Source organism: Oryctolagus cuniculus, chromosome 7 (genome assembly GCF_964237555.1).
Source record: "Oryctolagus cuniculus chromosome 7, mOryCun1.1, whole genome shotgun sequence".
NCBI lineage: Eukaryota > Metazoa > Chordata > Mammalia > Lagomorpha > Leporidae > Oryctolagus > Oryctolagus cuniculus.
In genome coordinates this window covers 123582083-123604466 of record NC_091438.1, presented here as the reverse complement: position 1 = coordinate 123604466, position 22384 = coordinate 123582083, and the positions used below count along the sequence as shown (strand labels likewise).

The 22384-nt window shown below is 40.0% G+C and overlaps 1 pseudogene; it reads left to right on the top strand.

The window, feature by feature from the left end:
- The first annotated feature begins 1714 nt into the window (after positions 1-1714).
- LOC103350190 (syntaxin-5 pseudogene) lies at positions 1715-2741 on the top strand (annotated as a pseudogene).
- Positions 2742-22384: the final 19643 nt, after the last annotated feature.

Here is a 22384-nt window from a genome sequence, read left to right as displayed (position 1 = left end):
ACTGGTCAGCAGTCCATCAAAAAAGTTATCCTCCATTCTTCTTCCACAGTGAACTGTCTTAGGTTCCAATATTCAATGATCCTCAAATCTATTAAGCCAAACAATGTACAGGTTGACACAGGGTTGACCATGAAATAAAAAATTTGATGTCGGCCGGTGCCGCAGCTCAATAGGCTAATCCTCTACCTGTGGCACCGGCACCCGGGTTCTAGTCCTGGTCAGAGTACCAGATTCTGTCCCAGTTGCTCCTCTTCCAGTCCAGCTCTCTGCTGTGGCCTGAGAAGGCAGTGGAGGATGGCCCAAGTGCTTGGGCCCTGCACCCACATGGGAGACCAGGAGAAGCACCTGGCTCCTGACTTCAGATCAACGCGGTGCGCTGGCCATAGTGGCCATTGGGGGTGAACCAACAGAAAAGGAAGAAAAGGAAGACCTTTCTCTCTGTCTCTCTATCTCACTGTCCACTCTGCCTGTCAACAACAACAACAAAAAAAGAAATTTGATGTCTAATTCAGTAGAAATCTGGCTTATTTATCATATTCTAAAATTTCTGAAGTCACAAACCTTCTTGAAAATCAGTGGTAAGATATGGTTTATGTAGAAGTACTTGCAAGAACTTGAATAAAACATTAATATTTTCCTAGATCTAAAACTTAATTTTGATCTCATTTTAAGACCTCTGACTTAGCTGTGTGATCTTAAACAATTGGATAATATTAGTGTCTACAGTGCTCTCTTCTGCAACCTTCAGCCAAGGATAACAATTATGCTCATGGCAGGAGCCTGGATCTCATGATCCGTTAAAAGTCCTCTTTTCTGCTCTCTGTGTGGTGGATTGAATGTTTCCTGATCCATCCTCATATCCTAAATTCTACCACTCAAGAATAATGTGAGAATTCAAAGTGATATTTCACTCCTGTGATACCCATAGCATCTCCTCAAGAGTCCATTTGCACTTAATATCTTGTATTAGAATGGAAGAACACATATCTGTCCTGCTTCTTGTGCCTGAAAATTACATAAGCTTTAGGGAAATGTTTTATTAATCTTTTTGTATATGAAATGACTAGCTTAGAGGAATTACTCAGCAAGTATTTACAAAAATGCAGTAAATATTTAGGGAACAGATGTGGTAGACATTGTTCTAGGTCTTTGAGATACAATGATAAACAAAGCAAGAATCTCTATCTATGTGACACTTAATATGCTAGCAGAGGAGACATGCGATAATTTTTAAGTAAATTATATAAGTGTATTATATGTAAGTCTTAATATATATTGAGTAAATTATAACTATTATACATTAAATATTATATCTTAATATACATATTAAGTAAATTATATAAGTCTATTAGAATAGGATAAGGACTATGAACAAGAAAAAAAGCAGAGAAGGATAAAGGGTTCAAGAATTCCTGCAAGTATGTGTCCCACGCAGGAGGTCTGTCACCGTTTCTTCCTGAAGGGTCCGAGGAAACCATGGCTATGCGGGGGCCCAATTAGGGGCTGGGGCAGTTGCACAGGCCGGGATGGAGCCTCAGGGCATGGGACCTGGCTCTGACTCTGGCTCTGGCTCTGGCTCCACCTCGGGGCCCCCTGCCTGAGCTCCGGCCGCCAGATCCTAGTTGGAAGAATCTGATGAGGGTTCTACCTGGGGCAGGAGGTGAGGTTATGCATCTCAGTGATCCCATGGAAACGCTACAGTTCTAAGACCACAGATAAGGGTGTCTACATGGGTCTCTCAAAGACACAGGTCCTGTCCCCTGCAACTGTGGTAGCAGCAGCAACATCGCCCTTCTGCCCTCCCTACCCCTGCAAGTGACCCTGGTCCCCTTCCTTCCTGACACCATGTCCTGCCAGGATCAGACCCAGGAGTTCCTTTCCACCTGCAAGTTGCTGCAGAGTCGTCAGAATGGAATCCAGAAAAATAAGCCGGCCCTGCGTGCTGACAGCACAGTGAATTCACCCTCATGGCCAAGTGCATTGGGAAAGACTTCAGCAACACATTTGCCAACCTGGAGAGGCTGACAATCCTGACAAAGCACAAACCCCTCTTTGATGATAAGATTGTGGAAATTGAAGAGCTCACATACATCATCAAACAGGACATCAATAGCCTCAAAAAACAAATTGCTCAGCTTCAGGATTTTGTGAGGGCAAGGGGCAGCCAGAGTGACTGGCACCTACAGACCCACTCCCACACCACTGTGGTCTCCTTGCAGTCAAAATTGGCCTCCATGTCCAATGACTTCAAATCAGTTTTAGAAGTGAGAACAGAGAACTTAGAGCAGCAGAGGAGCCGACGGGAACAGTTCTCCTGGGTACCTGTGTCAGCCCTAGCCCTTGCCCCCACCACCTGGGGATTGTCCTGTGGTTTTGGGTGCAGAGTCCTGTGCCTCTATGGACGTGACCATTGATATGGTGGACTCTAAGACCATCCAGCAACTGCAGCTCATTGACGAGCAGGATTTCTACATCCAGAGTCGAGCAGACACCATGCAGAACATTGAGTCTATAATTGTTGAGCTGGGCTCCACCTTTCAGCAGTTGGCACACATGGTTAAGGAACAGAAGGAGACAATTCATATGATCAACAAGAATGTGCTAGGAGCCCAGCTGGATGTTGAGGCCACCCAGAGATTCTCAAGTACTTCCAGTCAGTCACCTCCAATCCGCGGCTCATGGTCAAAATCTTCCTCATCCTCATTATCTTCTTCATCATCTTTATGGTCTTCCTTGCCTGAATCTCTCCACACTGAGGCACTTGTGGGGGGTTTGGGGGACCCTCCTGGGAAGGCAGGTGGCCAGTGCTGCCACAGAATATGTGCAGGGTGCTGGGGAGAAAGGCCCTGTTTCTCTGGTATTGCTAAGAATGGCCACTGCCCATGATATCCCAACTCCTTGCTTCTGGCCACTTTGTCCTCCCCTTACTACCCTCAGGCCTTTGAAACACACGGTGCTGGATTTGGACTCTGCTGTGAAGTGGCTAGAAAGGAGCGGTGGCCAACTGAGGGCTAGTGAGGGAGGATGTCTCCAATAGGAGATTTTATAAACCCTCCCCAACCTCTCCCAAAGGAAACTTTGGCAGCAAAGGAAAATGATGACCTTCCTCAACTTCCTGACAGTGAGGAAAGGAAGCAAACTTGTCCTATCCCAGGGACCAGCTTTCCCACCTGTGTTTGAACTTGAGCCTCCTTCCTCCTCTGCACCATGGGAGACAGGGGGTCCTGAGCCCACCAGCTGCGTGCACAGTCCCTGACAGCAGCTGCTGGTGGCCAAATTTGCTACCGCTGATTTTCTCCCAATTGCGGCAAGACTGTTAGCCTCAAAAAAAAATATTCTGGGTGGGGATGCTTTGATATTTTCAATGGGATGAGTGTCTATGCCATTGAGGAGAAATCTAAACAGAGGAGGTGAAGGAGTTGCCAGGGAAAGTTCTAAGAAATAAGGTGAGTAGATGCGTACAATGATCTGACTTGTATTTAAATGGATTACTCCTGTAGCTTCACAGTGAATAGACTGTAGGGACACAAAGGTAAAAGTAGGGAGGCAAGTTAGCATGTCAGTGTAATAATTCAGAAGAAACATGGTGGTGGCTCAGATCAGTTCCACAACATTCATAGGACATCTGCATCTCTGGCTCTGTAATGGTATAAGGAAAATGAGACTGTCTCCATCTCAAGAAGCTCACAGTCAACATTATGATCCCAACCTAATTCCCAGCCTCGTTACTATCACAGGACACAAGCTCTGCTCATCTTCCCCATTTCTAATATATAATATTACAACCAACCCAAATTGCTCATTATTCCCCAAACACACAACACTTTAGCGTGCCTTTGTAGCACCCTTTAAATTGCCCAGGCACCCATTTCTCCAACTTGCTAATCTCACAATTTCAACTCCTTCTTGGACTTGATCAAATGCCACCTTTTGGGAAGAAAGTTTTCTCTAACAACCTGTGTAGAACTGGTCACGCTCCTCTGGATTTCCCTTGCACCTCTACATACCACTAAGCCAGGTATCTTATAAATGGATTCCAGTTCAACTGCAAATCACAGACACTAGGTGTGTTCTTGGGATTATTACTACACACAATGAAGTTAGGAAGGGAGAACATAGAGAAAAAGGAGGAGGAGGAAGAAGGGGAAAAACTAATAGAAGCCACTTTGAAGGTTCTAAACCCAATCTAGAGAACTATTTGCATGTGGTAGTTTTTAAAGAAAATAACTGAGAACACGTAGGATAATAACCATTCCAGATCCAGCCATATTTCTCAGCAACTGCTCAGCTCCAGAAATAGCCTTGAAAACTTGGGTGGATGACATGGTCAGAGGGAATCAGTCATCCATAAAAAATTCCTTTGATCAGAACAAGCATCTGAGTTCCTTGATCAAATTCAGAAAGGGACATGTCCATGTTTAGGTCCCGACCTTTGAAGACTGTCTGAGCTGAAACAGGGAAACAAATGTGCTGAGCAGAACAGAATGAGTAACCAGCTCTGTGGCAGGGATAGATTCAGCCCTGACTAGCGCTGGCCTGCACAGCACGAGGCCAGGACCAAGATGAGATAGAGAGGCTCTGGAAAATTATTCAGACCTGGTCATGGAGCAGCTGGGTCAGCAAAGGGGATTTCAGTTGCTGCACTGGCAGATTCATGCTACCTTATCTCACTGGCACAATCATCACTTATAAACACAACAAATGGAGGCATAAAGATATTAAGTAACTTGTTTAGAGCCATAAGGATACCAAGCAGAATGCGTCTTTCTTCAGATCTCTAAATCCAGGGCTGAAACAAACCTTGTGACTGCTCAGCTCAGGCGCACAGCTTCAGCCTGAGAGGAGACTGCAGTTCCAGACATGGCTCTGTTCACCTTGCTGCCTTCTCTCTGATGCATGTTTTTAGTACCAGGTAATCTTTAAGATTTCTTCAAATTCTGAAATTCTAGGACACTTAGTAAGAATTTTTTAAATGTTATCTACCTCTCTCCTTCCCTTACTGCTTTACCATTCTCTACCCACACCAACATGCCCTCCCAAGAAGCAGAGTAAAAGAATCTTTTTACACTATCCAGCTTGGAAAGAGAAGTTAGATAAAGGGCGGAGCCCCCAGCCTTTCTCATTGTTTATTCACTCAGAACACATATCTTCTCCTATATGTAATGTTGCATCTTTGCTTTTGTCAGGGAAACCTACCATCTGCCCATCAAAGGAGAGCCGCCGTTATCTTCCACAATTCACTCTTTAAAACTCTATCTCTGGGTTTCAGTTGCACTAAAGAACTCTATTCAGCATGTACCTGGAGTAAATATAATGGAAATATTGAAATAAAAGTAATATTCTCTCTAATATATTTATTTTAATTGTTCCTTTTCTTCTCAAGAGTGTGAGTGGGAGGTAATCCCTTCTATTTCAGTTACCTCTTCTTTAAATGACTGGAATTTTATAATGTGTTATTTTGTGAGATTTCGCTTTTACTTTTTTTTTCTAACTCTCTGATATTCAAGCATGTATGAGTTCAACTTATACCATTTTATTGTTTCTGATATACTGGATCATAAATCAAAGAGTAAAAAGTATTCTGCTTATCCAAGTATCCTTATTAAATTCTTTATAAAATTAAATATTCATATAATAGATTTAAAAATTCAAGCCTGACAATAAAGGCAAACTTTCATGGATAGGAATTAAGAAATGATGCAGGATTTTGATGAAAAAAAAAAGGAATTGAATAGTAATTTTTAAAACTACAGTATTTTGGTGGATCATACAGATTTAATTCTCATTACAACATTGTAAGTAGATAGTATTAGCTCCATTTTATGTCTGAGGAAACAGGGGCTCCTGAAATTTGTTCCAGAAAGAGGAATCAGGAAGAAAAGGACATTTCTGGGAAAGGATTTTGTCTTCTTCTAAATTCTCTATAATAATTAAATGCAATAGCCATCTTTAGAGACCCTTGGCAGTCTAAAATCCAAAACTGGGTCATATCTGACATCATTTTGCTGGATATTTGCCCTGCCTAGGTACCCACTAGTAGATCTATCTAGTTGGCAGCTGCTAGCTTGTGGGGCTGGATACGGGCTGCTACAAAGCAACATCTATCTCAGATATGCCAGCAAGACCTTTTCTCTTGAGAGGTAGAAAATGCAGTATCTCAAAAGTTTCATCAGCCCAGACTCTGAGGCATTAGAGTCATATGTGTTCAGGTAGACAATATGTACTACATACACGTTACTCAACACATACACACACACACACACACAAACCTGCACTTATATAATGTGTGCACACACACGTACACACACACTCCAGAGAAGAATAAAATATAAGAATGAGAATAGGGCCGCCACCATGGCTCAACAGGCTAATCCTCCGCCTTGCAACACCGGCAAACCGGGTTCTAGTCCCGATCGGGGCACCGGATTCTGTCCCGGTTGACCCTCTTCCAGGCCAGCTGTCTGCTATGGCCCGGGAGTGCAGTGGAGGATGGCCCAAGTGCTTGGGCCCTGCACCCCATGGGAGACCAGGAGAAGCACCTGGCTCCTGGCTTCGGATCAGCGCGGTACGCTGGCCGCAGCGCACCAGCCCCAGCAGCCATTGGAGGGTGAACCAACGGCAAAAAAAGGAAGACCTTTCTCTCTCTGTCTCTCTCTCTCACTGTCCACTCTGCCTGTAAAAAAAAAAAAAGAGAGAGAGAGAGAGAATAAGAATAGAAGAGAGAACTGACTTCATCCATTGGTAGTAGGAATAGAAAATGGTGTCTCTTTGGAAAAGTCTTGTTTGGCAGTCCCTCAAAGGATTAAACAGAAGTACCACATAACACAGTAATTCTACTTCTAGTAATATACTAAAAAGAAAAAATGAAAAGCTTTGCCCACACAAAATCTCATATACAAATGTTCATAGGGTCATTCATAATAGTCAAAAGTTGGAAACAATCCAAATATTCATGAATGATGAATGAACAAATAATAGGTATATCCCAATACAGGACTATCATTCATCCAGAAGAAAAAAAGGAAGTACTGATACATGCTACAGTATGTAAAAGAAGCTAGTAACAGAGACTACATTTTGCATGATTATATTTAAATGAAATTATTGAAATATGCAATCATGGGGTTGGACAGTAGATTAGTAGCAATGTAGAGCTGGTGGCCAGGGAAAGGAGAATGCCTACCAAAGTGTACAAGTGTTTATTGGGAGGTGATGATAAAAATATTCTAAAATTCACGGTAGTGATGGGTGTACAACTCCAAATATATTAAAAAACTACTGAATTATGCACTTCAAATAAATAAACTATATGCTATGTGATGTTCATCTTACTAAAGCTGTTACTAAAATGAAACAAGCATGACCAAACTTCTATCTGGTTTGTCCATATGGAGAGATTGTAAAATTCTAAACCACAAATTAATAATCTGAGCAACATTAGACTCAAAAATATGATCTGCATAAGCAGATTATAGAAAGACATAGTATACTACTATAATAACTTTTATTTTGTTAATTATAAACACATTTTAAATTATACAAGCAATGACTTTCCTTTTGAATACTGTGCAAATAACAGAAAAGGATATAAAATTGAAAAAAAGCACTCAAAATATCTAAATAAATCAAGTTTTGTTCCACATATTCTTCAACAACATATCTAATGGCTTTATCTTATGTACCAAATATAACAAATCCCTACTGATATATATTTATCTTTTACCCAAATATAATGAAAACTGATATGAACATCCTTAAAAGCAAATCTTTGAGCATATATCTGATTATTTCTTTCATTATCAGAAATATGAATCCTCAAATCTAGCAAAGTTGGAGGTAAATATCAGCTCATAATTTTACTTCATTAATCTCAAGGGAAAAAATGATCCTTGGAACTCCCTAGACCAACCAGTTAATAACCCTAAGAGACAGACACATTACCCTAAATAAATAAAATCTGACTCAACTGTAATGTTTGTCAGCTAATGCTAACTTAGAGGTGATTCAAGATGTTGACTTATAACCAAAATGACTAGCAGAGACCCAAAGGAAATAAGCCAGGCCAGTGAATATAATTTACAACGGAGGCTCAGAGGGCAAAGGAGATTGCCAAAGATCACACATGCAGTAACTAGCAGGATTAGGATTCATATTAAGGCTGCCTGATAGCAGAGCCAGTTCTTTCCCTACTAAACCTTAGTGCTTCATTTTCCAGACACTGCCCTCAAGGAATCTGTAATTTTTGATGACAGGTATGTGCAAAAATAACTATAATAACTATAATTCTGGTAGAGTAAGAGAAGTGGCACGAAAGTGGTTCAAATCCAAATATTTTCTTGGGCAAATCAATCAGGAAAGTATGGAAGCACTAATATGTGATATTGGCTTTTAAGGATGAATTGATTTAATCATATAAGAAATATATGAGTACCTATTTGTTGGAGTGGAGCAGACTATACCAGTTCACTATGCAAAACCATGGTTTCGATTTCTTCTAGCACACACAGCTAAATGTCACTTCACAACTTTTTTACAGCTAGATGAGGCCATCAAACTATGTTTCAGCCAATGATTTTTCAATCAAAGTAATAGGAGCCATTTTCAGGAATGCTAATAAAAAGCCCCCACATGGGTTCTTCCTATTTCTTTCCCTATCTGGCTGTCCAGACAACAGAGGATGCCTAGATGACCCTGGAATCTATGCATTGATGATGACAATCATTTTGCTTCCCTGGATGGCTGTGTGGTTTAGGGTTGCCCATTCTACTTGTTCATGATGAAGACAGGGATTTTCATTTGCTTTACCCATTAGATGTTTTGAGATAAATCTAATACAACAGCTGGCTGACATTAATATAAGCAGAGACTGTGACAAGATAAATAAAGTTGGCATTATCTTCAAGGAATTTACAATTTGATAGAGGAAGCAACTGAATCCACAGGAAAATATGACATAGCATTGCCAAAAAGTAATTCTATGAAGACATGGGTGCATAATCTTTTCTTGGTGACTCAGATGATGATGTTTATCAAAAGAAATGGCATCTAAATCGAGCACATGAAGCATAGGTGAATGTTATCTAGGAAAGGAAGAGAAGGAAGGAGAAGAGAAAAGTTTGAAGTACAAAAAGGAACATCAAGCTACAGGATTCCTACAGGTAAAGAAATATGGGAAAATATTCTTAGTGGAAGCAACTAATGCTGCATATGAGTGTGACCACATAACTTTATAGGAAATGGAAATAACCATGTAACTGGTACATAGTTGGAGCACATTCTATAACATAGTTGAGTCATTCTTAAAAGAATTGGCTTATGTCAGAGTATCAGACAGAAAAGGGCTAAAGCATTAGACAGGAATAAATGGAAAGAATAGTAAAGATATATGACTTCCTCACCAGACAAACAATAGCCACTGGAAGAACAGGCAGTCTTGTCAACTGCAGGAAAAGTTCAGAACCAAAGAGCACTCCAGGGCATCCTATCAATCATAAAGAACAGAAAGCCTTTTTTATTTTTTTTTAAATTTATTTTATTTATTTGAAAGACAGTTACAGAGAGAGGTAAAGACAGAGAGATTGGTCTTCTATCCGCTGGTTCACTCCCCAGATGGCTGTAGCAGCCAGAGCTGCACCAATCCAAAGCCACAAGCCAGGAGCTTCTTTCAGGTCTCCCACATGAGTGCAGGGGCCCAAGCACTTGGGCCATCTTCCACTGCTTTCCCAGGCCATAGCAGAGAGCTGGATCAGAAGAGGAGCAGCCCGGACTAGAACCAGCTCCCATATGGGATGCTGGCGCTTCAGGCCAGGGCTTTAACCCGCTGCAATACAGCGCCAGCCCCAGAATGCCTTTTTTTAAACAAATTACTGAGGCAGGTTTTGTGGCATGGTGGGATATGCTGCTATTTGCAACACTGCATCCTATTTCAGAAAGCTAGTTCAAGTCCCAACTGATCAAGTTCCTATCCAGCTCATTGCTAATGCATCTGGGAAAGCAGTAAAGGATGGCCCAAGTACTTGGGCCCCTGTCACCCATGTGGGATACCCAGATGGAATTCTGGGCCCCTGATTTTGGCCTTGCCCAGCCCTGGCCTTTACAGCCTCTTGGGAGTGAATCAAGGGATGGAAGACTTCTTTATTATTCTCTCTCTTTGTCTCTATGTCACTATGCCTTTCAAATGAACAAGGTAGATCTTTTAAAAACGTAAAATTCAAATGTTTATTTTTATTTATTTGAGGGGTAGAGAGAGAGCAAAAAGTCTTCCATCCACTGGTTCACTCCCCAGATGGCCACAACAGCTGGAACTGTGCCCATCCAAAGCCAGGAGCCAGGAGCTTCCTCTGGGTCTCCCACAAGTGTGTAGGTGCCCAAAGACTTGAGCCATCTTCTACTGCTTTCCCAAGCTATAGCAGAGAGCTGGATTGGGAGTGGAGCAGCCAGGACTCAAACCAGTGCCCACATGGCATGCCGGTATTGCAGGCAGCAGCTTTACCCACTATGCCACAGCACCAGCTCAGGCTGACAGCTTTTTAACTTCAGTGCTACAAAAGAGTCATTCTAGTCCCTTCTGACCTGTAAGGTTTTCTGCTGAAAAATCTGCAATAAGGAGAATTGAGAACTGTAACATGTTATCTGCTTCTCTTCTCTTGTAGCTTTGAGAATCCTCTTTATCTTAACCTTGGAGAGCTCAATTATAATAGGACTTGGAGAAGACTTGGTTGGGTTGACTCTGACTAGTGACTTTTGACCTTTCTGTACATGGATAGTTGCATCTTCCTCTAGGTTTGGGACACTTTTTGACACTGTCTCTGAATATGCTTCCTATATTTGTTGCAATTTCAAGTCCCTGTTAAATCCCAATAACTTGACTATTTGCTTTTTCACACTATTTCATAGTTACTGTAAGCTCTCTCCTTTCTTCCTGATTTTTCTTTCTTTTTTCTCATCCAACTGTGTATTTTCAAATAGCATGTCTTGAACCCCACTGATTTTTTCTTCTGTTTGATGCCTTCTCTCACATTTTTCCATTCACTTATTATACTTTCCAGTGGAATGAGTTCTTGATTTTGTTGACTTACTTCCATTTCTCTGTCCAATCTCCTTATTAGAATATTGAATTGTTTCTCTTTGTTCTCTTGAATCTCATTGTTTCCCTAAAAGGGCTATCTTGAAATCTTCATCTGAGAATTATGAAATTTCAATTCCTACATGGTTGGGTTCTGGCACTTCATTTTGCTTTTTTTTCTTCATCACCAACAGATTTATTTTTAAAGGAATGAATTGAGAGAAAAAATGTGGGATGGACAATCATGAAATAAAAAACATACAGAAATGCAAGCTGTCTGGCTAATTATTTTATAGCCACAAAAAAGTATAAGAGAATGTCTTCTACAAAATACAATATTCAAAATTTGAGGTGTTCCATTAGCAATGCTGAAGATTCAGTCTATGGTATTCTGAATTTAGACTGCAATCCTTCTTTTTTGATGGGTAACTGGGTTTGTGGCACAGTCCATGCTTTTAATCCGATTTGAAGTGAAGAATGGCCACATAGCCCAGGTATTAGTAGATGGAGTGTTTGGTTTCATGTGTCACCTAACTTCTAAGCTTCCTCCCCAAAATGCAGTGCCAGGCGAGACTGTACTTCTTGTCAAAATCCTATCTGAATGTGTGGCTTAAGGAATTTAAAGCTCTGATTTGTAGTACTCACCAATTTCCCTGATAAAATGCATGATTATTTCAAGATACTAATGGTTTAAAAATCAGCTTACAAAATATCTGAAAATTTAAAAAATCAGCTCCTGTCAGCCAATACAATGCAGATGTAATGTGGCAATGCTACAGGTGATCAATACAGGCTCAGTCCCATCTGTCCTCTAAGAATTAACTTTTGGTCATGACCTTTATATATACATATTTGACAGGCAGAGTTTTGACAGTGAGAGGGAGAGAGAGAGAGAGAGAGAGAAAGGTCTTCCTTTTCTGTTGGTTCACCCCCCAAATGGCCACTATGGCCAGAGCGCTTTGCCGATCCAAAGCCAGGAGCCAGGTGCCTCCTCCTGGTCTCCCATGCACATGCAGGGCCCAAGCACCTGGGCCATCCTCCACTGCCTTCCCAGGCCACAGCAGAGAGCTAGACTGGAAGAGGAGCAACCGGGACAGAATCCAGCGCCCGGACAGGGACTAGATCCCGGGGTGCTGGTGCCGCAGGCAGAGGATTAGCTTAGTGAACCGCAGCACTGGCTGGTCATGACCTTTATTTGCAAATGCCTTTCACTCTCTGACTTCCACTGTCTCTACTGATCCCAATAATAACCAGGGTAGTCAGGACAGGGTACACTGTCCATTTTACTTAGATGAGGAAACTGAGTCCTGGAAAAGTTATATAACTTCCCACAAATCATATTACCAGTAACTTTTCAACATCATTAAACAAATTGTTGTTTTATTTTCAATAAGTTTTCTTCCTATTTTTCACAATTGTAAATGTAATTAGGGAATTTCTAAAAATACAGAGTTCTAAAAATATATAATATCTAATACTACAACCCCAAAACACCAGTTAACAGAATTATATTTATGTATATTTAATATATATGTATGTTTCATACAATTATAACAATTAAACAGTTTCCTATTAGCATTTTTCCATGTTAGTACAAATAACTGATAGCTATTTTTAATAACTGTAAAACATTAAATCAAGTTGACCTACCATAATTTACTTTATTTCCTTGGTTTGGGATACTTATGTTGTTTTGGATTTTTTTTTGTTACCAATTACGTATAATGAACATAGCTATATACAAAGATTTCTCTATGATATGGGCATTTTTATCATTAATTCTCAGAGCCGTACTACCAGAATTAGGTCTCAGATATTTACCTTCCTATACCTGATTATTTTCTAATACACATCCTGATCTTTTTTTTGCTACATTTCCCAACTCTCACAATACTAAACTACAATTGAATATAATACCATTTTAATCTAATGTTATTATAAGTTTTCATATAAATGTTCAGGCTTTCATGGCAATCTCTAACCTGTAGATGAAGGGGAGCACTTCCAAATTTAACCTAAATGTAAAAGTGGGTTTTTGTACTATATTTGTATAATAAAATATACAAGGGTCATCGGTGGTAACACAAACATTAATGATACACTGATTAGAGGAGCAGACATTGTGGTGCAATGGTTAAGCCACCTATTGGGATACCTGCATCCAATATCAGAGTGCCAGGTAAGAGTCCTGGATATTCCATGTTTCCAATCAGCTTCCTGCTAATATCCATTGAGGCAGGAAGTAATGGGCCAAGTACTTGGGTTCCTGTCACACACATAGGAAGCCCTGATGGAATCCCTGCTCCTGGCTTTGGCCTGGCCCAGCCCTGGCTATTACGGGCATTTGGGGAGAGAATAAGTGGATGGAAGAAATGTGTCTCTGTCTCTCTCTCTCTATCCCCACACACCCCCATCATTCTGCCTTTCATATAAATAAATAAATAAATATTTTAAAAACTGATTATAGTGATTATGGACTATACCAACTTTTTTTGTTTGTTTGTTTGTTTTTGTTTTTTGTACCATGGCCTTTGTTTAATCTTCTCAGTGTTAGCACAGGATCTTTCTCCAGTACTGTCTTGGTTTTGCCTCTTTGAGTCTTCGTTTCTCCCTCCTCATCCAGGAATTGAGAAATTAAGTTGCCTTGGTTTTCCCAAAGAACCAAACCTTTAAAAACAAAGCCATGCACCCAAGGAAACCCCAAAGTTTCAGGCAAGCAAAGGTAGTTAATCATTCCACAAGTCAGGAGTACGTAATGGAAATAGTATGACTAAGAGTCATACAGATGTGGGATGGAATCTGTCTCTACCCATGAATAGCTGTGAAACCATTTTCCAAGCTTTGGTTACCGTTTTGTAAACTGAAAGTGATAATCTCTGTCTTCCCTGCCTCTTAGAGCTGTTGAGGAACTACAGTAATGTATTTGTTTTTGTAACAATAAAATTTTATGTAACACTTTATAACAATAAAGTATGGTAAATATTTCATATTGTGGAAAAAAACTGGAAAGCTTAGTTTCAAATCCAATTCTTGCATAGTAGTTGGAGGTCCTTAGACAAATACTTTCCTGGCCCTTAATTTCTATGTTTGCAAAATGATCACTAATGCTCCCTCCTTCTGGGATATCAGTGCTAACATAGAACGAGACCACAAATACTAGTTCTCACTCAAGTCCTGGTCTGTATCTTTGTAGGAGTTAGGAGAATTCCAGCACAATGCCTGCATTATCTAAGGTTAATTAATGGAAGCTATTACGCTTGTTTCCCCATGGCAAGAGCTGAGATTTGAGGTTTCACTGTATGACTGCAAAGACAGTGACTTTTCCTGCAATAAGCTGTCATATTTCAGCCCCTTTCCTGGAGTAAAAGCAAACTATAGCAACGTGGTAGCACTGAGGAAAAAGATGGGCCCTTCAGTTGCACCTACGTGGGCTCCAGGCTCTGTTATATACTTATTTACCATGTGATTTTGGTTAAGTAACATATTTTCCTCCATCTTCTATATCCTCATCTGAAAGACTGGCTAGTCACCTCTACTTTAAATAAAGGAGAGAGGGATGCAGTATATCCATTTTACAAAACAAAGTTTGGTTCAGATCACAGATGAGGAAGGCAGGTAAAGTATATCTGCTCTAGTAGAAATAGGAGAGGAAGTCCTATATGCTCCCTGGATTTCTTCCTTGCCCTTTGCAAGAATAGTGTGAAATTATCTATGATAGACAATCCTGCTGTGCTCTGTTTAAGGAAACAGTGGCAGAGAGAGGTTAAGTGCTTCACTCTGAGTTAGTGGAAGACATAATAGTGGAATGTATACTCAAGTCCATGTTATTCTCACCCTGCTCTTCTATTTCTACTTCTACATATCTCTTTCCCCTCTTACGAGGTCACATTATCCAATCTGTATGATTATCTTAGGATTTTTGTTTGTTTGTTTCACTCATCGCTTCAAACTGCTCTTTCCCACGTTTCTCCTGATTTTTTTTTAAATGATACTTTGTATAAAACAGTTCAGGTTGGCAAGGCCAAAAAGGGATGTGATTACAATCTCAGTCACTGGCAGCATCATCACATCACATCACAGCAGGAGGGCTGGAGTCCACCAGGTTCACATGGGCCAGGAAGGCGCACCCCTCATTCAATCGAATCCTTGGATCCCTCAAATTCTTCTCTTTTTAAAAAAGGTTTATTTATTTATCTGTTTGAAAGGTAGTCACAGAGAGAAACAGAGAGGGAGAGAGGGAGAGATTCCATTTCCTGGTTCACTCCACAAATGGCTGTAACAGCCAGGTTTGGGCCACATCGAAGCCAGCAGCCAGGAACTTCATCCTGGTCTCCCACCTAGGACCACCTTCTGCTGCCTTTCCAAGTGCATTCACATGAAGCTGGATCAGAAGCACACTAGCTGGGATGCTAACCAGTCCTCTGATATAAGATGCTGGGATTATAAGCAGTGCCTTAACCCACTATGCCACAATGCCTTCCCTTCAAATGCTTTTTGACATTCTTTAAAGTATTTTTATATTTGGGGCCAATTTTTGATAGATGGTATGCGAAATAATGTTTTATTAACTTTTTAAGATAATTATAGATTCTCATGAATTTACAAAAAATAATAAATAGAGGTCTCCTGTATCCTTCATTCAGCTTCCCAAACGTTTCCGCAAAGGCTGCATCTATATTATAGTACCAAGACCAAGATGTTTACATAGTCTATTAACACGCATCATTTCTTTCTTGCTATTTTCAAGACACTTTAACTGTCCTTTGTTTTTAAAAAATTGATTATAATATTTCTTGGCATAAATTTCATGGGTTTTTCCTATTTGGGGTTTGTCCAATCTCTCAAATCCATAGGTCTCTTCATTTTGGCAAAGTGGGATGATTTCAGCCAATTCATACTTGTATTTTCAGTCTTATTCTCTTTCTCCTTTCCTGGAACTTTCAAAAAATGAATGCTAGATCTGTGGTCTTAGTTCCATAAGGCCCTGAGGTCTGCTTATGTTTTTTACTTTAAGCCTATTTTTTCTCTAATGTTCAGAGGGGATAACCTCTATTACTCCACCTTCAAGTTCATGTATTCTCTCCTCTATCCTTTCCATTCTGTTTTGAGTCCACCCACAAGTGGGTGGTGGAAATTAAGACCACATGTGGTTTTACACCATGAAGAAGATAAAACAGATCTATTTCCATCCAGCAGGAATGAAAATTTTTGTTCCCTATTGTTGCCTAAGGAGGAGATGATTAGGGAAAAGATGGAGGTCTAGGCATCCCATAGACACTTCATTGGTGAGGGTTTAAGGGGACACAGCATTTATGCTGTTTGGCTGGAGAAGGTGTTTATAGTCTGATCATAATTTGTCTTGCTAGACTGCCCCTTTTCTGATCCTCTGTTTAGAAAGGACAAGCTTCTGGGAATAGCTGTTCCTTTGGCTGTATCTGTTGGCATTTCCAGGTCACCAACCTCTGCAGTAGCCATTCTGGCATATGTAAGGCCAACAGAAATCCAAAGAAATCACAGCATATCATTTCTCAAGTCCTGAGGAAACTAGCTGCTCTTCTCTCTTCTTTCAGAATGTTCTGTTTGTTTCATAAAAAGTAAATATGGTTCAGGGGCCAGCACTGTGGCACAGTGGGTAAAGCTGCAGTGCCAGCATCTCATATATGTTCCCGTTTGAGTCCCCGTAGCTCCACTTTCGATCCACTCTCTGCTATGGCCTGGAAAGCAGAAGATGGCTCAAGTCCTTGGGCCCCTGTACCAATGCGGGAGACTCAGAAGAAGCTTCTGGCTCCTGGATTCAGATTGGTGTAGCTTCGTCCCTTGCCATCATCTGGGGAGTGAACCATCAGATGGAAGACTGTCCTCTCTCTCTCTCTACCTCTGTCTCTCTGTAACTCTGCCTTTCAAATAAATAAATAAATTTTTAAAAAGTATATATGGTTCTTAGCTGCAGTAGAAATAGTTCCAGAATCAGAAGTCCATAATGGTTTATTTTTTTTTTGATGCATAACTATTTATTTTTGAAAACTATATTTTGTGGCATTAAAATAATGCCAATATTCTTAAAATACAAAACATAATGAAAACAAGAGTCATTTTATAACTCATAATTATGAATACAACTATTAATGCTGTGAAGATAACAATAAAACTAAAACAGTAAAAAACGAATATATTTTAAATTGGTGCAATATTTTTTGAGAGCAAGTATTGCAAGAGTTTATACCTATTAATCCTTCTTAGAGACTATAAACCCCTCTTGGGGGTGATTCTAAAAAACAATTTAAGAAATCTAAATCTATATAATATTATATATTTTTTAAAAACAGGGAAAATCAAGATGCCCAGTAACAGGAAAATGATATAGCAAATTATGATACATTAAAAGATTTAAAAATTATCCAGATATGATGAATATTTTGAGAAAATAGGAAAATCATTTGATATAATGTTAAATGCAAAGAACAGAATACAAATGAGTATTTATATTTGACACACGCTGTGCAAAAATGTGCTCAAGGAAACAAGAGCCAAATAAAGAAAATATAAAATGTAAGTAACTATTAGGTTTAGTGGAGGTACAATAGATTAATTCATTTATTTAACAAATATTTGCTGGGCACGTACTATATCCCAAGCATAGTTCTAGATGCTAGTGTTATAAAAGTGAATAAAAATGCCTAAAATCTTTATCCTTATGGCGCTTACTTTCCAACAGAGAAAGAGATGGCTAATAAAATAAGTAATATATTATACTGTGTTCAATGGTAGTAAGTGCAGCATAAAAAATTAAGCAGGAAAAGACAACAGATACATAGGGCAGGAGAGGTAATTTAATTTTTTAACCTATTATTTTTGTTTTTATAAAATATTAATTCATTAATATATACATTTGCAAAGAAATATTAATTTTTATGACAATAAAGTAAAGCCCCACTATTTCATAAGATACCACTACTTTATTTATTTATTTATTTTTTTGACAGGCAGAGTGGACAGTGAGAAAGAGGGAGAGACAGAGATAAAGGTCTTCCTTTACCATTGGTTCCCCCTCCAATGGCTGCTGTGGCCGGCGCACCGCGCTGATCTGAAGCCAGGAGCCAGGTGCTTCTCCTGGTCTCCCATGTGGATGCAGGGCCCAAGCACTTGGGCCATCCTCCACTGCACTCCTGGGCCACAGCAGACAGCTGAACTGGAAGAAGGGCAACTGGGACAGAATCCAGCGCCCTGACTGGGACTGGAACCTGAGGTGCCGGCACCGCAGGCAGAGGAGTAGCCTATTGAGCCGCATAGCTGGCCGAGATACCACTACTTTCAATTTCAAAATCTTCAGTTTTAACAGTAGCAAGGCTAAAGATTATTATTACATTAAGAATGACAGAGAGTGGGGTCAAGAACTTAAACACTTACACCCATGTAAGGGACCAGGGTAGGGTTCCTGGATCCTGACTTCGGCCTGGTCCAGACCTGTCTTTTGCAGTAATTTGGTGAGTGAATAAACAGATATAAATGTCTTTTCTTTTTCTTTTTTTTTCTTTCTTTTTTCTTTGTCCTTTCTTCCTTCTTTCTTTTCTTCCTTCCTTCCTTGACCTCACTCTCACTCTTGCTCTCCCGCCCCCTACCTTTCAAACAACTCAATAAATAAATCTTTAAAAGTGAATGACAGAAAGTATGAATATTTATTTGTACCTACCACTGTCACCACATGTAATTCAAATTACTATTATAACTGTGTCTATCCCATGGGCCTGTATTGCTTTCCCTATTTTTATAGTCAAATGCTTTGAAGAATTTTCCATATTGTCCAAATTTCTTCAAACTATATCTCCAACTAACTCCTTAAACCACACAAGCCCATTTTGAACACTCATCATCCTCTACCACATCATTAAAGTGCACTTACTAAATGCCTCAAATGACATTCAAATCACCATATTCATTGGGTATTTCAAATTTTAATTACCTTTCACTTCTCAGGGGTACTTGCCAATATTAGCACCCCCCTTTTAGAAAAGGCCTCTCTCTTGATTCCATGACACCACAGTTTCCTGGTTTTATTTCTTTAAGTTCAGTCCCCCTCACCCTCTTTTGTGAACCTCTAATGCTCTACCTAATCTTTCAATGGAGGAATTTTTCAAGAGCTCCGGCCTAATCTTCTGTCCACTCCATATACTTTCACTGGGAGATCACATCTAATTCCACCACTCTGGTTATGATCTATAGGCCAATGACTTCTGAATTTGTACCTCCAGATTCTTCTCTTGAGTCTCTTAACAATATATTCTACTACTAACTGACGTCTCTGCTAACAGGTCTCCCAGGTACTTTTGACTCCATGTTTCCAAGGCCAACCTCCTCATTGCTTATAGAAAAGCAAATATCCAAAAGCTGATTTTCCTCCTATTGTCCCTATCTTTAGCAAATGGCATTGTCATCCCTTCTATTGCCCATGTAGAAAACTTGGAGGTCAGTTGGGACTCTTCCCTCTATTTTACTTGCCACATCCAATCAATCACAATGCTAAACAGATTCAATTATACATTATCCCTCATATCATCTACTTATTTTCATGACTGCTGTTAACATCCTAATTCTTCATTATCTGTGGCCTAAGGTATTATAAAATCTTCCAAACAATTGTCCTCTTCCCCAAGATACTGTATTCTCTCTTCAGTAGCAAGACTGATCTTTCTAATATGCCAGACTGAATGATCATGTCTTGCCCCTGCTGATTCCCTCCAATTTATTTCCATTGTCATTAAAACCAAGCCTAAATCTTTAGCTTGTCATACAATGCTCACCTTTACTTCACTCCTACTTGTATATACAATCACTTTCTTATTAGAAATTCATGCTTCAATCACATTGGCCCTGGCTCCTCAAAGATGTAATAGTCTCTTTCATCTTTTGGTCTTCAGATACATTCTATTGCTTCATACATATCACCACCTGCTATGATCTAACTCCTATTCATCTTTCAGAATTCAGCATAAATACTTCCGAGGAAGGTCTTTTATTCTTTGAGTAGATTAGGTCTTAAATGCTCTATAGCATGCTAAATAGTTTGCAAATCATACTGAATTCCCAAGTTCTTACACTTTGTTAGAATTAAATATTTAATGTTTATCCCAATAGACTATAAGCTTTGAGAAAAAAATCACTTTTCACTATTATGTTTTAATGCCTTGCATAGTTTCTGGTCCTTTTTATTTTTTTACTTTTTTTCCTTTTATTTTTTTTAACTTTTATTTAATGAATATAAATTTCCAAAGTACAGCTTATAGATTACAATGGCTTCCCCCCACAACTTCCCTCCCACCTGCAACCCTCCCCTTTCCCACTCCCTCTCTCCTTCCATTCACATCAAGATTCATTTTCGATTCTCTTTATATACAGAAGATCAGTTTAGCATACATTAAGTAAAGATTTCAACAGTTTGCTCCCACACAGAAACATAAAGTGAAAAATACTCTTTGAGTACTAGTTATAGCATTAAATCTCAATGTACAGCACACTAAGGACAAAGATCCTACATGAAGAGTAAGTGCACAGTGACTCCTGTTGTTGACTTAACAAATTGACACTCTTGTTTATGGCCTCAGTAATCACCCTAGGCTCTTGTCATGAGCTGCCAAGGCTATGGAAGCCCCCTGAGTTCACCGACTCTGATCATATTTAGACAAGGCTATGTTCAAAGTGGAAGTTCTCTCCTCCCTTCAGAGAAAGGTACCTCCTTCTTTGATGACCTGATTTTCTTACTTTTTTAAAGATTTATTTATTTATTTGAAGGCAGAGTTACAGAGAGGCAGAGGGAGGGAGGGAGGGAGAGAGAGAGAGAATGAGAGAGAGAGAGAGAAAGTCTCTCTGGTTCACTCAGCAAAAGACTGCAATGGCCAGAGCTGCACAGATCCAAAGCTAGGAGCCAGGAGCTTCTTCCAGGTCTTCTACATGGGTGCAGGGGTCTAAGGACTTGGGCCATCTTCTACTGCTTTCCCAGGGCACGCAGAGAGCTGTACTGGAAGTGGAGCAGCCGGGACTCGACCTGTCGCCCATATGGGATGCCAGCATTGCAGGCAGGGGCCTTACCTACTATGCAGCAGTGCTGGCCCCTCTGCCCCTTTGGTCCTTTTTAACTGCTAATTAAGTATTTATTGACAAGCAAAAGTAGATAGAAGGAAAGAAGGAATAATAATCACACAGTCAGATTTGGGTGAATAAGGGAAGGGAAAGGAAGTGGTGGGGAGGGGAGAGGAGGGGAGGGGAGGGGGAGGAGAGGAGAGGGGAGAGGAGGGGAGGGGAAGGGAAGGGGAGGAGACAGGAAGGGGAGTGGAGGAGAGGGAAGGGGAGGGGAAAGGGAGGGGAGGGGAAGGGAAGGAGAGGGGAGGGGAGAGAGAAATAAAAACCTGGAGGGGAAGGAGAGGGGAGGGGAGGGGAGGAGAGGGGAAAGGGAGGGGAGGGGAGGGGAAGGAGAGGGGAGGGGAGAGGAGAGGAAGGGAAGGGAAGGGATTTTATTGTGACATTTGAGACTTCAAAAATAATTTTCACATTCATATCAATTTTTTTTCTTATAACGACTCTGAAATTAATGTTACACATTTTTATAATGAGGAAACTGAGGCTCTTTCCATACCTCTCTAATGGTTCTGAAGACAGTGTTCCTCATATTTTATCTATTAATGTTTATATTTCATTTCAATTTCTAAAAGAAAAATAAAATCTTTAAAGAGAGAAGTGAGGTCACATTCATATTTCTAATCCCAGGATCTAGCACAGACTAGATACTCAATAAAAATGTGTTAAATGGAACCCACCTAAAAGATTTGTCCCAATCTTCTCAAACTACTATGAAGAAAAAATCAATGAGGCATACTCTTCTTTGTTTTTGCTTCCCCTACCATACTTCTGCATGGGATACGGAACACTGAAATTGAAGTCATGATGTGTCTGGCCTTTGCCACTATTACTAGTTGTGTAAGTACTTCCAGCCTCACATTCTGCATAGGTGAGGATACAGATCTCAACTGCCTTTTCATCCAGTTCCCAGAAGTGCCAAACACATAGCAATCCTGGCCTTGGATATTGTTAAGAAATATTAATTAATGAGCTATGGTTTCAGAAACCTGATGCTACATGGCCCTAACCACAATCCTTAAGGGTCCAATATGTGAAAAGAAACAGGCTGAACTAAGAGAGGCAGAAATTCTGACTTTGTCTTCACAAGGCAGAACAGCTGAGTGGACATATATATATATATACATAATGGCTTTTTAATTGTGCCTCTAGCTCAGTTGCTTTTTACAAGTAACTGATTGTCAGGTCTAC